This window comes from Pseudophryne corroboree, assembly GCF_028390025.1.
Source record: "Pseudophryne corroboree isolate aPseCor3 chromosome 12 unlocalized genomic scaffold, aPseCor3.hap2 SUPER_12_unloc_3, whole genome shotgun sequence".
Classification (NCBI taxonomy): domain Eukaryota; kingdom Metazoa; phylum Chordata; class Amphibia; order Anura; family Myobatrachidae; genus Pseudophryne; species Pseudophryne corroboree.
This window is the reverse complement of record NW_026967487.1, coordinates 24,660-41,910: the sequence shown is the minus strand read 5'-3', so window position 1 is coordinate 41,910 and position 17,251 is coordinate 24,660. Positions and strand designations below refer to the sequence as shown.

Sequence of the window (17,251 nt, the reverse complement as noted above, 5' to 3'; positions counted from 1 at the left end):
TCAGTTCTTTGACTGTTCCCAGGATGCACAGCGCCGCCTCCTCTATAACCCCGCCTCCATGCCAAGGAGCTCAGTTTTTAAGTTGGTGCTTTGCAGTATGCAGGCAGGTAACAGGAGGCTGCCCTAAGCTTCGTTTTACAGACTGAACAGAGAAAATGTAAAGAAGACTTCCAGTGCTGCTGCAGGCACAGTCTAATGGACCTTCCTGCGTGCAGCTCCATCACCCCCAGCAGCGCTGTATACTCCCACGCTGAGGTTGCCGGGTCACTACAGCGGAGGCGCCGGCTTCTTCCATGCTCACGTGAGTCACACACCGCTGTCTCTCGGATCGCGGGGCCGCAGACAAGGGGGAGGTAAGGGGCTTCTGTGCCGCGCTTTACCGCGATCCAGCGTGGCCGTAGGAGGCGGGCTGCGCGCGATGGCATGGACACGGCTTACTGGGCTTCCACTAGCCACCAGGGTTTATATTATGGGCACAGGTCAAGGGGGATGTTGTACCATATTCCCCCCGCTTTATCTTTACTACCCGCACCCCCGGTGGGGATGCCAGCAGGGGGAGCAGGTCGGACCTGAGGCCCCTCCCCCCAGCCCCAGGGCGCCATTTCAGCAATGTTCCCCTTCTGGAGATGCCTCCTTCTCCCTCACTCCTGGTCAGCGGCCATTACAGATAAAGCCTTGCTGTTCCTGGGATTGCTGGGGCAAATCCTCCTCTGTGGAACCGCCTGATCGCCAGCGCTGTGCTTCCTACAGGACACTTGAGTATTCTACCTGTCACTGGGACTGTGTTAGGTAAGAAAGTGCATACTGTCAGGGTTGTGTGGTACAGACACCCTGTGATATACATCCAGTGATTACTGTGTTTGTTATAGCTATCATTATCACATATAGCCATACTGAGTATTACTTTGTATTGCTAGTCCAGTGCAGTTTATGGTGCATAATTTCTGCATGGTACGTGTGTGACTGTGTGTGTGTGTGTGTGTGTGTGTGTGACTATATACGTGTGTGTGTGCATGTAGCTGCTGCATGGCTGCCTTATTGCAGGGTATTTCACTCAGCGTGCTGCTCCTATATTACTATGCCTGAGGGGGCCAAGTGTTTCAGGTTTTCTCTGATGATAATATATTTACTTGTGATTTATAATCACCATATATTCTATATCTATTGAACTCCAGGTCTGTGCCTTCTTAGGCTCCTTCTCTGAGAGTTCTTGCTAGGCATAGCGCCGCTACACTTTCTACCAGGTTGCCCATTATTGTGCACATGGTTATGTCTGCTACACGTGGCAATGACGTTGGGGCCTCTCCCACACTGCGTGGTTGTGAGGCCGCAGACGTAATGGAGGATAATTTAGCAGCTGAGAGTTCAGGGGATTCCTTACCTCCCAGTGGGTCAGTAGCGCTTGGGGCAACACAAGATCCTCTTTGGGCTACATTCTCCACATTGTTAAACACGCTTGTGACTAAATTGACGCCCCCTGTGGGACTACCTGTGCCACTGCAACAATTTATGGTCCCCGCTGTGAACCCGCCATGGGCGGATCAGCTTTCCACTCAGTTACAGCATTTGAACTGATCCATGTCTAAATCTAAGGGTCACTCTCGCCCACATAAGACTAAGTCGTCTTCTAGAAGGGCGATTACCTTCTCCCAACCCACGGTTTTGACCGACACGCCTTCTGAGGAGGACGGTGCATATACTGACCCCGCTGAAACTCCTCCGCCTGTAGATTCTCATGTGGCGCGTATGGTTGTTTCCTTTACCCTGCCAGTAACTACCGTCACCTCTCTGAAGGAACCGACGGATCGTCGTGTGGAGGGCTGTTTTAAAAGCAATTTATACCCTTTCAGGGGCCTTGTAAAGGCCAACTATAGCAGCGACTTGGGCTGCTGAAGCTGTTGAGGCGTGGACTCAGGAACTCGAGGCGGAACTGCCCTCCGATGCATCTGAGCATGCTCGACAATGTCTCTCATATATTACCAAGACTTCTCTATCTTAAGGAGGCGGCCTCCGATGCCGGGGTGCTCGCGGCCAAGGCTGCTACTGCGTCCGTCTTGGCCAGACGTATCCTTTGGTTGAGATCCTGGTCTGTGGATTTGGATTCCAATAAAACCCTGGAGGTACTTCCTTTCAAAGGAGACATTCTCTTTGGAGAAGACCTCCATAAGATTGTGGCTGATCTGGCTACTGCTAAAACAACTTGCCTACCTAGTACGGCTCCTTCCGCGCAAAAGGCTTTAAGTACTTTCCCTTGGCCCTTTCGTACTCCAGGTAAAGCAAAAGGTCAGGTGTACCCAAAGCAAGCTTGTGCTTCTAGGCCTGCCAAGCCCAGACCGAAGCGTGCCTAGGCCGCCCGTCAGCCAGCTTCCAAAACTGATAAGCCTGCCACATGACGGGGCGGGCCTTCCTCTGGGGGATCCCAGGGTGGGGGGCCGACTTCTAGGTTTTATCCAGGAATGGTTAAAGACCGCTTCAGATACCTGGGTGAGGGAAGTCGTTGCTCAAGGTTACGCCATTCCCTTCAAGAATCGTCCCCCTCATCGATTTTGCCCGACAGATGTGCCTCTGGATCCGTCAAAAGCAAACACGTTGCACTCGGTGGTACATTCCCTCCTGTCCACAGGAGTGGTGGTACAGGTGCCTCTGACTCAGAGGGGCATGGGGTTCTATTCACCGCTGTTTATAGTCCCGAAACTGAACGTGTCCTCGCGGCCCATTCTTAATCTGAAGTCCTTGAACAAGCATGTGCGGTTCTCCAAGTTCTGTATGGAAACGCTGCGCTCTATTGTTCTGGCAATGGAGCCTGGGGACTATATGGTCTCCCTGGACATACAGGATGCCTACCTACATATTCCTATTAGGGTATCTCATCAGCAGTACCTGCGGTTTGCGGTGGGCAACCTTCATTACCAATTTTGGGCCTTACCCTTGGTTTGACAACGGCTCCGTGAGTTTTCACCAAAGTAATGGCGGTCAAGACGGCTACACTCCACCGTCAAGGGGTCAGGATACTATCGTACCTAGACGATTTGTTGATCCTGGCGAGTACCCCAGAAATTCTGTGTTATCTCGATTTGACGGTCCAGTGTATGGCAGCCCGCGGGTGGCTGATCAACTGGAAGAAATCCTCCCTGGTTCCGGGTCGGAGCATGGTACACCTGGGAGCGTTGTTGGACACTCACGACCAGTGGTGGTTCTTGTCTCAGGAGAAAGTCCTAAAACTTCAGGACAAGATCTGATGCTTCCTATCTCGTCCGCAAGTGTCGATCCATTCGGTGATGCAAGTGTTAGGTCTCATGGTGTCAGCGTTCGACATGGTGGAGTACGCTCAATTCCATTCTCGCCCTCTGCAAAAGTTGATTCTGTCCAAGTGGGACGGCCTGCCTCACCGGATCAGATCTCACATGATCTCCCTATCTCCGGAGGTCCGCCTGTCACTGAGCTGGTGGCTGCAGGACCAACAATTGAGCAGGGGTCGTCCCTTCTGGATATCCAGCTGGGTCCTGCTGATGACGGATGCCAGTCTGAGAGGTTGGGGCGCGGTGTTGGAGCAACACTCTCTCTTCAGGGTCTGTGGACCAAGGAGGAGTCAATACTCCCGATAAACATTCTTTAACTGCGGGCAGTGTTCAATGCGTTGACAATGGCCCAGCATCTCATACAGAACAGACCTGTTCAAGTACAATCGGACGCCACCACGGTGCCGTATATCAATTATCAAGGATTCTTCAGTGGGCAGAACGCCATCTGCCGGCCATATCAGCAGTGTTCATTCCGGGCGTTCTGGACTGGGAGGCGGACTATCTCAGTCGTCAGGACGTGCACGCCAGAGAATGGAGCCTACATCCAGAGTTGTTTCAACTTCTCGTGGACATGTGGGGCCTCCCAGATGTGGACCTGATGGCGTCTCGACACAATCACAAGGTTCGTGTCTTTGGAGCAAGCAAAAGGGATCCTCAAGCAGCGTTCGTGGATGCTCTGTCAATCCCGTGGAACTTTTTTCTGCCGTATGTGTTCTCTCCGGTGTCGCTCCTGCCCAGAGTAATACGGAAGTTCAAGCAAGAAGGAGGAAACCTCCTTCTAGTCGCTCCAGCGTGGCCCAGACGGCACTGGTTCTCTAATCTACAGGGCCTCTCGTTGGATCGTGCCCTTCTACTTCCACAACGACCAGGCCTCCTCGTTCAGGGTCCGTGTGTTTACCAGGATTTGGCCCGGCTGGCTTTGATGGCATGGCTCTTGAGACTTCCGTCCCGAGGGCCAAGGGTTTTTCTGAGGCGGTTGTTCAAACTATGTTGAAGGCCCGTAAGCCGGCTTCTGCTCTGATATACTGTAGGGTCTGGAATGCTTACTTTACTTGGTGTGCATCTCACAATCATGACGTTTTCAAGTTTAGTACGGCCAAACTTTTGGCCTTTCTACAACAAGGCCTGGATTTGGGCCTGCGTCTGGCCTCCCTCAAGGTGCATATCTCTGCCTTGTCGGTTTGGTTTCAGAGAAAGATTGCTACCCTACCTGATGTCCATACATTCACTCGGGGTGTGTTGAGGATTCAGCCTCCTTATGTGCCACCTGTGGCCCCTTGGGATCTGTCGGTGGTTTTGGAGGCCTTGCAAGAGTCTCCGTTTGAGCCTCTTACCTCTGCTGACCTTAAGTGACTTTCCCTTAAGGTGCTGTTTTTGCTGGCTATTGCTTCGGCTAGAAGGGTCTCGGACTTGGGTGCCTTATCCTATAAGTCTCCCTATTTGATTTTTCACCGTGACCGGGCGGTGCTTCGAACACGCCCAGGTTATTTACCCAAGGTGGTGTCTTCCTTCCACCTTAACCAGGAGATTGTGGTTCCGGCCTTTATTTCTCCTGAGTTGTCTTCCAAAGAGCGTTCTTTGGATGTGGTACGGGCCCTCCGTATCTATGTGAAGAGAATTTCCACCATTAGGAAATCCGATTTTCTCTCTTTGTTTGCTTTTCACAAACGTGGCTGGCCTGCTTCCAAGCAGACCCTGGCCAGATGGATTATCATGGTGATTGCACATGCTTATGTACAGGCTGGTCGTCCGGTTCCTGCTACCATCAAAGCCCATTCTACTCGGTCGGTTGGACCTTCTTGTGCGGCCCACCGTGGTACGACCCTTGAACAATTGTGCAAGGTGGTAACGTGGTCCTCAGTGAACACGTTTATAAGGTTCTGTGCCTTCGATACCGCAGCTTCCCAGGATTCTTCCTTTGGACGCCGGGTTCTTGTGCCTGCTACTGTGCGTCCCCTCCCGTGAGGAACTGCTTTGGGACATCCCCGATGTAATTCCTTGTGGAGCCCAGTGTACCCCGCAGCAGAAAATGAGATTTATGGTAAGAACTTACCGTTGTTCAATCTCTTTCTGCGAGGTACACTGGGCTCCACAAGGTGCCCACCCTGACGCACTTGGCTTCTTTGGGTTGGTATTGGCATAGCCGCTGACACTTTCTCCTGCGGGGAGTGTGTGGTGTAATTGGCTACGATCGGTTGTCGTCTCTGGTACCTGCTACTGCATTGGGCTTGTTAACGAAACTGAGCTCACTGGCATGGAGGTGGGGATATAGAGGAGGCGGCGCTTTGCATCTTGGGAACAGTCAAAAGCTTTGAGCATGTTGGTGCCTCTGATCAAGATCCTACTCTACACCCAATGTAATTCCTTGTGGAGCCAGTGTACATCGCAGAAAGAGATTTAACAACGTTAAGTTCTTACCATAAATCTCGTTATTTATCCTTTGTCACCTAAGATAGTGACTCCTAGATCCCTTTTCTCCTCAGTAGTTTCCAGTATTGAGCCATTAATACTATATTTATCCTTTGTCACCTGAGATAGTGACTCCTAGATCCCTTTCCTCCTCAGTAGTCCCCAGGATAGTGCCATTAATACTATATCCTTTGTCACCTGAGATAGTGATTCCTAGATCCCTTTCCTCCTCAGTAGTTCCCAGTATAGTGCCATTAATACTATATTTATCCTTTATGTCACCTGAAATAGTGACTCCTAGATCCCTTTCCTCCTCAGTAGTTTCCAGTATAGTGCCATTAATACTATATTTATCCTTTATGTCACCTGAAATAGTGACTCCTAGATCCCTTTCCTCCTCAGTAGTTCCCAGGATAGTGCCATTAATACTATATCCTTTGTCACCTGAGATAGTGATTCCTAGATCCCTTTCCTCCTCAGTAGTTCCCAGTATAGTGCCATTAATACTATATTTATCCTTTATGTCACCTGAAATAGTGACTCCTAGATCCCTTTCCTCCTCAGTAGTCCCCAGGATAGTGCCATTAATACTATATCCTTTGTCACCTGAGATAGTGATTCCTAGATCCCTTTCCTCCTCAGTAGTTCCCAGTATAGTGCCATTAATACTATATTTATCCTTTATGTCACCTGAAATAGGGACTCCTAGATCCCTTTCCTCCTCAGTAGTTTCCAGTATAGTGCCATTAATACTATATTTATCCTTTATGTCACCTGAAATAGTGACTCCTAGATCTCTTTCCTCCTCAGTAGTTCCCAGTATAGTGCCATTAATACTATATTTATCCTTTATGTCACCTGAAATAGTGACTCCTAGATCCCTTTCCTCCTCAGTAGTTTCCAGTATAGTGCCATTAATACTATATTTATCCTTTATTTCACCTGAGATAGTGACTCCTAGATCCCTTTCCTCCTCAGTAGTCCCCAGTATAGTGCCATTAATACTATATTTATCCTTTATGTCACCTGAAATAGTGACTTCTAGATCCCTTTCCTCCTCAGTAGTTCCCAGTATAGCGCCATTAATACTATATTTATCCTTTATGTCACCTGAAATAGTGACTCCTAGATCCCTTTCCTCCTCAGTAGTTTCCAGTATAGTGCCATTATTACTATATTTATCCTTTATGTCACCTGAGATAGTGACTCCTAGATCCCTTTCCTCCTCAGTAGTTCCAGTATAGTGCCATTATACTATATTTATCCTTTGTCACCTGAGATAGTGACTCCTAGATCCCTTTCCTCCTCAGTAGTCTCCAGTATAGTGCCATTAATACTATATTTATCCTGTCACCTGAGATAGTGACTCATAGATCCCTTTCCTCCTCAGTAGTCTCCAGTATAGTGCCATTAATACTATATTTATCCTGTCACCTGAGATAGTGACTCCTAGATCCCTTTCCTCCTCAGTAGTTTCCAGTATAGTGCCATTAATACTATATTTATCCTTTGTCACCTGAAATAGTGACTCCTAGATCCCTTTCCTCCTCAGTAGTTCCAGTATAGTGCCATTAATACTATATTTATCCTTTATATCACCTGAAATAGTGACTCCTAGATCCCTTTCCTCCTTAGTAGTTCCAGTATAGTGCCATTAATACTATATTTATCCTTTATGTCACCTGAAATAGTGACTCCTAGATCCCTTTCCTCCACAGTAGTTTCCAGTATAGTGCCACTAATACTATATTATCCTTTATGTCACCTGAGATAGTGACTCCTAGATCCCTTTCCTCCTCAGTAGTTTCCAGTATAGTGCCACTAATACTATATTATCCTTTATGTCACCTGAGATAGTGACTCCTAGATCCCTTTCCTCCTCAGTAGTTTCCAGTATAGTTCCATTAATACTGTATTTAGCCTTTATGTCACCTGAAATAGTGACTCCTAGATCCCTTTCCTCCACAGTAGTTTCCAGTATAGTGCCACTAATACTATATTATCCTTTATGTCACCTGAGATAGTGACTCCTAGATCCCTTTCCTCCTCAGTAGTTCCCAGTATAGTGCCATTAATACTATATTTATCCTTTATGTCACCTGAGATAGTGACTCCTAGATCCCTTTCCTCCTCAGCAGTCCCCAGTATAGTGCCATTAATACTATATTTATCCATTATGTCACCTGAAATAGTGACTCCTAGATCCCTTTCCTCCTCAGCAGTCCCCAGTATAGTGCCATTAATACTATATTTATCCTTTATGTCACCTGAGATAGTGACTCCTAGATCCCTTTCCTCCTCAGTAGTTCCCAGTATAGTGCCATTAATACTATATTTATCCATTATGTCACCTGAAATAGTGACTCCTAGATCCCTTTCCTCCTCAGTAGTTTCCAGTATAGCGCCATTATTACTATATTTATCCTTTGTCACCTGAGATAGTGACTCCTAGATCCTTTCCTCCTCAGTAGTTTCCAGTATAGCGCCATTATTACTATATTTATCCTTTGTCACCTGAGATAGTGACTCCTAGATCCTTTCCTCCTCAGTAGTTTCCAGTATAGTGCCATTACTACTATATTTATCCTTTATGTCACCTGAAATAGTGACTCCTAGATCCCTTTCCTCCTCAGTAGTTTCCAGTATAGTGCCATTAATACTATATTTATCCATTGTCACCTGAGATAGTGACTCCTAGATCCCTTTCCTCCTCAGTAGTCCCCAGTATAGTGCCATTAATACTATATTTATCCTTTGTCACCTGAAATAGTGACTCCTAGATCCCTTTCCTCCTCAGTAGCTCCCAGTATAGTGCCATTAATACTATATTTATCCTTTATGTCACCTGAGATAGTGACTCCTAGATCCCTTTCCTCCTCAGTAGTCCCCAGTATGGTGCCATTAATACTATATTTATCCTTTATATCACCTGAAATAGTGACTCCTAGATCCCTTTCCTCCTCAGTAGTGTCCAGTATAGTGCCATTAATACTATATTTATCCTTTATGTCACCTGAAATAGTGACTCCTAGATCCCTTTCCTCCTCAGTAGTTCCCAGTATAGTGCCATTAATACTATATTTATCCTTTATGTCACCTGAGATAGTGACTCCTAGATCCCTTTCCTCCTCGGTAGTCTCCAGTATAGTGCCATTAAGACTATATTTATCCTTTATGTCACCTGAGATAGTGACTCCTAGATCCCTTTCCTCCTCAGTAGTTACCAGTATAGTGCCATTACTACTATATTTATCCTTTATGTCACCTGAAATAGTGACTCCTAGATCCCTTTCCTCCTCAGTAGTTTCCAGTATAGTGCCATTAAGACTATATTTATCCTTTATGTCACCTGAAATAGTGACTCCTAGATCCCTTTCCTCCTCAGTAGCTCCCAGTATAGTGCCATTAAGACTATATTTATCCTTTATGTCACCTGAGATAGTGACTCCTAGATCCCTTTCCTCCTCAGTAGCTCCCAGTATAGTGCCATTAATACTATATTTATCCTTTATGTCACCTGAGATAGTGACTCCTAGATCCCTTTCCTCCTCAGTAGTTTCCAGTATAGTGCCATTATACTATATTTATCCTCTATGTCACCTGAGATAGTGACTCCTAGATCCCTTTCCTCCTCAGTAGTCCCCAGTATGGTGCCATTAATACTATATTTATCCTTTATGTCACCTGAAATAGTGACTCCTAGATCCCTTTCCTCCTCAGTAGTCCCCAGTATGGTGCCATTATTACTATATTTATCCTTTATGTCACCTGAGATAGTGACTCCTAGATCCCTTTCCTCCTCAGTAGTCCCCAGTATGGTGCCATTAATACTATATTTATCCTTTGTCACCTGAGATAGTGACTCCTAGATCCCTTTCCTCCTCAGTAGTTTCCAGTATAGTGCCATTAATACTATATTTATCCTTTATGTCACCTGAGATAGTGACTCCTAGATCCCTTTCCTCCTCAGTAGTCCCCAGTATGGTGCCATTAATACTATATTTATCCTTTATGTCACCTGAAATAGTGATTCCTAAATCCCTTTCCTCCTCAGTAGTTCCCAGTATAGTGCCATTAATACTATATTTATCCTTTATGTCACCTGAGATAGTGACTCCTAGATCCCTTTCCTCCTCAGTAGTTCCCAGTATAGTGCCATTAATACTATATTTATCCATTATGTCACCTGAAATAGTGACTCCTAGATCCCTTTCCTCCTCAGCAGTCCCCAGTATAGTGCCATTAATACTATATTTATCCTTTATGTCACCTGAGATAGTGACTCCTAGATCCCTTTCCTCCTCAGTAGCTCCCAGTATAGTGCCATTAGTACTATATTTATCCTTTGTCACCTGAAATAGTGACTCCTAGATCCCTTTCCTCCTCAGTAGTTTCCAGTATAGCGCCATTATTACTATATTTATCCTTTGTCACCTGAGATAGTGACTCCTAGATCCTTTCCTCCTCAGTAGTTTCCAGTATAGTGCCATTACTACTATATTTATCCTTTATGTCACCTGAAATAGTGACTCCTAGATCCCTTTCCTCCTCAGTAGTTTCCAGTATAGTGCCATTAATACTATATTTATCCATTGTCACCTGAGATAGTGACTCCTAGATCCCTTTCCTCCTCAGTAGTCCCCAGTATAGTGCCATTAATACTATATTTATCCTTTGTCACCTGAAATAGTGACTCCTAGATCCCTTTCCTCCTCAGTAGTTTCCAGTATAGTGCCATTAATACTATATTTATCCTTTATGTCACCTGAAATAGTGACTCCTAGATCCCTTTCCTCCTCAGTAGTTCCCAGTATAGTGCCATTATTACTATATTTATTTATCCTTTATGTCACCTGAGATAGTGACTCCTAGATCCCTTTCCTCCTCAGTAGTTTCCAGTATAGTGCCATTAATACTATATTTATCCTTTGTCACCTGAGATAGTGACTCCTAGATCCCTTTCCTCCTCAGTAGTTTCCAGTATAGTGCCATTAATACTATATTTATCCTTTATGTCACCTGAGATAGTGACTCCTAGATCCCTTTCCTCCTCAGTAGTCCCCAGTATAGTGCCATTAATACTATATTTATCCTTTGTCACCTGAAATAGTGACTCCTAGATCCCTTTCCTCCTCAGTAGCTCCCAGTATAGTGCCATTAATACTATATTTATCCTTTATGTCACCTGAGATAGTGACTCCTAGATCCCTTTCCTCCTCAGTAGTCCCCAGTATGGTGCCATTAATACTATATTTATCCTTTATATCACCTGAAATAGTGACTCCTAGATCCCTTTCCTCCTCAGTAGTGTCCAGTATAGTGCCATTAATACTATATTTATCCTTTATGTCACCTGAAATAGTGACTCCTAGATCCCTTTCCTCCTCAGTAGTTCCCAGTATAGTGCCATTAATACTATATTTATCCTTTATGTCACCTGAGATAGTGACTCCTAGATCCCTTTCCTCCTCGGTAGTCTCCAGTATAGTGCCATTAAGACTATATTTATCCTTTATGTCACCTGAAATAGTGACTCCTAGATCCCTTTCCTCCTCAGTAGCTCCCAGTATAGTGCCATTAATACTATATTTATCCTTTATGTCACCTGAGATAGTGACTCCTAGATCCCTTTCCTCCTCAGTAGCTCCCAGTATAGTGCCATTAATACTATATTTATCCTTTATGTCACCTGAGATAGTGACTCCTAGATCCCTTTCCTCCTCAGTAGTTTCCAGTATAGTGCCATTATACTATATTTATCCTCTATGTCACCTGAGATAGTGACTCCTAGATCCCTTTCCTCCTCAGTAGTCCCCAGTATGGTGCCATTAATACTATATTTATCCTTTATGTCACCTGAAATAGTGACTCCTAGATCCCTTTCCTCCTCAGTAGTCCCCAGTATGGTGCCATTATTACTATATTTATCCTTTATGTCACCTGAGATAGTGACTCCTAGATCCCTTTCCTCCTCAGTAGTCCCCAGTATGGTGCCATTAATACTATATTTATCCTTTATGTCACCTGAGATAGTGACTCCTAGATCCCTTTCCTCCTCAGTAGTTTCCAGTATAGTGCCATTAATACTATATTTATCCTTTATGTCACCTGAGATAGTGACTCCTAGATCCCTTTCCTCCTCAGTAGTCCCCAGTATGGTGCCATTAATACTATATTTATCCTTTATGTCACCTGAAATAGTGATTCCTAAATCCCTTTCCTCCTCAGTAGTTCCCAGTATAGTGCCATTAATACTATATTTATCCTTTATGTCACCTGAGATAGTGACTCCTAGATCCCTTTCCTCCTCAGTAGTTCCCAGTATAGTGCCATTAATACTATATTTATCCTTTATGTCACCTGAGATAGTGACTCCTAGATCCCTTTCCTCCTCAGTAGTCCCCAGTATAGTGCCATTATTACTATATTTATCCTTTATGTCACCTGAGATAGTGACTCCTAGATCCCTTTCCTCCTCAGTAGTTCCCAGTATAGTGCCATTAATACTATATTTATCCTTTAGGTCACCTGAAATAGTGACTACTAGATCCCTTTCCTCCTCAGTAGTTTCCAATATAGTGCCATTAATACTATATTTATCCTTTGTCACCTGAGATAGTGACTCCTAGATCCCTTTCCTCCTCAGTAGTTTCCAGTATAGTGCCATTAATACTATATTTATCCTTTATGTCACCTGAAATAGTGACCCCTAGATCCCTTTCCTCCTCAGTAGTTTCCAATATAGTGCCAATACAGGTTGAGTATCCCTTATCCAAAATGCTTGGGACCAGAGGTATTTTGGATATCGGATTTTTCCGTATTTTGGAATAATTGCATACCATAATGAGATATCATGGCAATGGGACCTAAATCTAAGCACAGAATGCATTTATGTTTTATATGCACCTTATACACACAGCTTGAAGGTAATTTTAGCCAATATTTTTTATAACTTTGTGCATTAAACAAAGTGTGTCTACATTCACACAATTCATTTATGTTTCATATACACCTTATATACACAGTCTGAAGGTCATTTAATACAATATTTTTAATAACTGTGTGTATTAAACAAAGTTTGTGTACATTGAGCCATCAGAAAACAAAAGTTTCACTATCTCACTCTCGCTCAAAAAAGTCCGTATTTCGGATATTTGGATATGGGATACTCAACCTGTATTACTATATTTAGCCTTTAGGTCTCCTGTAATAGTGACTCCTAGATCCCTTTCCTCCTCAGTAGTTCCCAGTATAGTGTCATTAATACTATATTTGTCCTTTATGTCACCTGAGATAGTGACTCCTAGATCCCTTTCCTCCTCAGTAGTCCCCAGTATAGTGCCATTAATACTATATCCTTTGTCACCTGAGATAGTGATTCCTAGATCCCTTTCCTCCTCAGTAGTTCCAGTATAGCGCCATTAATACTATATTTATCCTTTGTCACCTGAGATAGTGACTCCTAGATCCCTTTCCTCCTCAGTAGTCCCCACTATAGTGCCATTAATACTATATTTATCCTTTATGTCACCTGAGATAGTGACTCCTAGATCCCTTTCCTCCTCAGTAGTCCCTAGTATAGTGCCATTAATACTATATCCTTTATGTCACCTGAGATAGTGATTCCTAGATCCCTTTCCTCCTCAGTAGTTCCAGTATAGCGCCATTAATACTATATTTATCCTTTGTCACCTGAAATAGTGACTCCTAGATCCCTTTCCTGCTCAGTAGTTCCCAGTATAAGGCCATTAATACTATATTTATCCTTTGGATTTTTGAGACCCAAGTGCACGATTTTGCATTTTTTGGAGGCATTAAACTGTAATTGCCACACGCTTGCCCATTCCTCTAGTCTACCTAGATCCTCAATCATTTGTCTTACCCCTCCTGGTGTGTCTACCCTTTGACACAAAGGTATGTAATATACAAAGATGCATTCTCTCCCTTTAATGCCATTTGCAGTGCACCAATAAAGATATTAAAAAGCAATGTTCAAAGTACAGATCCCTGGGGTACTCCACTTGTAACATTTCCCTCTTGTGAATGCATTACATTTACCACAACTCTCTGTTTTCTATCCTGCAACCAAGATCTTATCCATTCAATAATCCTAGTATGCAATCCCAAGACTTTGAGTTTATTTAGCAATCTGTGATGTGGGACAGTGTCAAAAGCCTTACTAAAGTCTAGATAAGCTATATCCATGGCTCCACCTTTATCCATCACTTTAGTCACACAGTGACTTGATCTTTCCCCAGTGAATCCATGCTGTTTGGGATACTGTAAATTGCTGGATTTGAGATTATCTACAACTCTTTCTTTTAAGAGTGTTTCCATCAATTTCCCTACCAATGATGTAAGACTCACTGGTCTGTAGTTGTTTGCTTCTTCCTTGCTTCCACTTTTGTGCAGTGGGACTACGTTTGCTCTTTTCCAGTCCTCTGGAATTACTCCTGTAGCTAATGACTGGTTGAATAATTCTGTCAATGGTGCTACCAGCACCTCTTTAAGCTCTCTTAGTATCCTTGGCTGTATCCCATCTGGCCCCATATATTTGTCCGCTTTCAGCTTTGAGAGTTCTGTTAGGACCTTCTCCTCTGTAAATGTACTTGTTTAATTTTCCTGAATCACTCTCCTGGGTTCATTGTCTGTCTCTCACACTCACAGGCTCATGCGCTCTCGCAGACTTCACCGTGTGTCTCTCTTATTCTGTGTATCCTGTGTGTGTAATGTGCATACACTCCTTATCATTGCCCGTCTCCTCGTGCTATGGCCTGTGTGTGTACCGGACTCTGGAGGGGGGCTGCGTCCATACTGCACCACGAGAGTAGCTGCTACTCAGCCACGGTTACATCCCGTTCTGCACTGAGACACCTATATCATGCTGACCGCCACCCGCTCACATTCTGTAGGTGAGAGATTAGTGCTGGATCAAAGGTGACCGGATATTTTAAGATACTTCTGTTGATACAATAAAGTTTGAAAATAATGCAAAGTATACCATACCAATACAATTGTTGGAGGTTATATTGGATTTTCAGACATGATTTTCCTCACAAATATGGCGTGGTCAAACCGAAAAAATCCAATGTGTATAATGTATTAGGAGAAAATAATTTCCCCCTTGTGCTCAGATGATGAGGTGGCCGTCCGGCTTTTCCTGACAGAATCTCGCCACCAGTAACAATGTACTGAAAAGTCAATAGGCGTGTGTGGCCGAGACCTACATGAAGGTGTCTTATCAGATGCTCTGTACCAGATCAGACCCAAAGCTAATGAGGAAATACCGCGTACCCCACTCCACAGAGAACGGCTTCTTCTAAGTGCTGGGTCCACACAAGATCAATGTAGTGAAAGTAGATTTACTCCGAAACACACTAAAATGGCTGCATGGGTACAATCCAGTGGCCCAGGTAGGTGTTATACCACGTGGGTGGTGAGTGGTACAGTCAGTAACAGGGAAGAGGTCCGGACCTGAACTAAAACGTCCGCATGCCCCCACGCTGCTGGAACTATAGTCCCTGGGGTTGTCCTGTTATAGGCCACTGGTCTTTGCACCACGACGTTACAGTCCAAACAGGTGACGTAAGTGTGTGGAGGTGTTCATAGCACATGAGCGGGAGATCTGTATGACGGCCTCGCTGCACACCTGACACCTCTCATTCTCTATTCCTGCAGTGAGAAGAAAGTGATCTACAGCCAGCCTTCCGAGACCCGCAGTGACGTAAGTATTCCTTCACAAACCTACCTGGGGGGAGGGGGGTATAACGCATGGATCATCCAGCCAGGCACAGAGGAATCTGCTGCAGGTCACCCCAATGGGGTTCCAGCTTGTGCTGTCTGAGACCTATCCATATATAGACCACCTCTGTGTCTACTACGTGGTATTACAGCTAAGGGTGGACTGAGGGAGGAGCAGCTTCCGCGGAGGCTCTGATGTTGGCCTTCATTTCACTTCTCTCGTTTTCAGAAGAACTTCCAGCAAACGTCTTCCTTCCTGGTGTGATGTGCCGCTGTCCCGTCCTCTGCTGCAGTGGAATCTCTATAGGGCGTGTGCGCAGGAGAGGCGTGGGAATACTAGGAATTAGCGGTTAGATATTTATAATCCCAGGCTCGCTGTATCACATGCACAGGGCGTTCTCTGAGCTGCTCGTAGCCATTTGTACATTTCTCCCGCTCATAAATACACCTTGTACCCAGCCCACCACGTACAGCTCAGATATTTATTCATCTGCGGGTCAGACCCTTGGAGCTTTCCATGGCTAATAGGTCTTGGTTTGATCCTGCCCCTCCGGTCAGGCCTGGTCAACAGAGGACCACGGCCACCTACTGACCATGTTCTCCAGGAATGCCGGAACGTTGTACACCCATAGGCCCCATTTCCACACGTATCGCCCACTACATGAGATATGACTTCCTGCAGTCCCCTCCTTATTGTGTATGAAATGAGCCTTAGTGTGCTGCAGCATTGGGCAGAATCAATGAGATGAACCAGCGCAAGTTATACTATGAGATCGGCAGTTATGACATCATTATTCGCAAGATGGACGTTCTAAGACTTCTGGGTACTACGCCATAGCTGTAATCCCTGGCGTTAAGTCAGTGGCCATTTGTTTCCATGGGGGTGGGAGATGACGGGGATGTGTGTGTGTGTGTGGGGGGGGGGGGTGTTATGTCTACACTATTTTTACATTCTTGTGTTTTTCTATCAAGTTTTAAATCTACATGTGGGAATAAATCTCCTGAACCAAGAAATGATACTGTCCTGTGTCTTCTATTGGGGCTTGGTGTTCTAGCTACAGGTCCCCAGGTAACCAATGCTCCACAGATAGTGGACACCATGGCTCAGGGGACAAATGCTCCACAGATAGTGGACACCATGGCTCAGGGGACAAATGCTCCACAGATAGTGGACACCATGGCTCAGGGGACAAATGCTCCACAGATAGTGGACACCATGGCTCAGGGGACAAATGCTCCACAGGTAGTGTGTCTAAAGGAAAGTAAATAGTGATACTGAGAGACAGGAATAGCAGGTTAAGGGATGGCGTAGGAGGATACAGGTAGTGGAAGACACAAGTACAGCAGGACAATGAAATCTGAAAGGAGACACTGATAGAGCAGGATGAGGGATGGGGAAATGGGTAGAGCAAGACATTGGATTGAGGAGTGTCCTCCGCCGCCATCCCATGTCCTGCTCTACCCTGTGTCTCCCTCCACCATGCAGTCCTGGTCTACTCTCTCAGTGCCCCACCATCCCTACATCTAATAGCCCCTCAGTGCCCCACCATCCCTACATCTAATAGCCCCTCAGTGCCCCACCATCCCTACATCTAATAGCCTCTCAGTGCCCCACCATCCCTACATCTAATACTCTCACAGTGCCCCCCCATCCCTATATCTAATAGCCTCTCAGTGCCCCACCATCCCTACATCTAATAGCCTCTCAGTGCCCCACCATCCCTACATCTAATAGCCTCTCAGTGCCCCACCATCCCTACATCTAATACTCTCACAGTGCCCCACCATCCCTACATTTA

The 17,251-nt window shown here is 45.2% G+C and overlaps 1 long non-coding RNA gene across 1 annotated transcript; it reads left to right on the top strand.

The window, feature by feature from the left end:
- Positions 1-13,056: 13,056 nt before the first annotated feature.
- LOC134983031 (uncharacterized) lies at positions 13,057-16,466 on the top strand. Its single transcript, XR_010191596.1, has 2 exons — positions 13,057-15,435; positions 15,682-16,466. It is a non-coding gene; the product is annotated as an uncharacterized LOC134983031 (long non-coding RNA).
- The last annotated feature ends 785 nt before the right edge of the window (positions 16,467-17,251 follow it).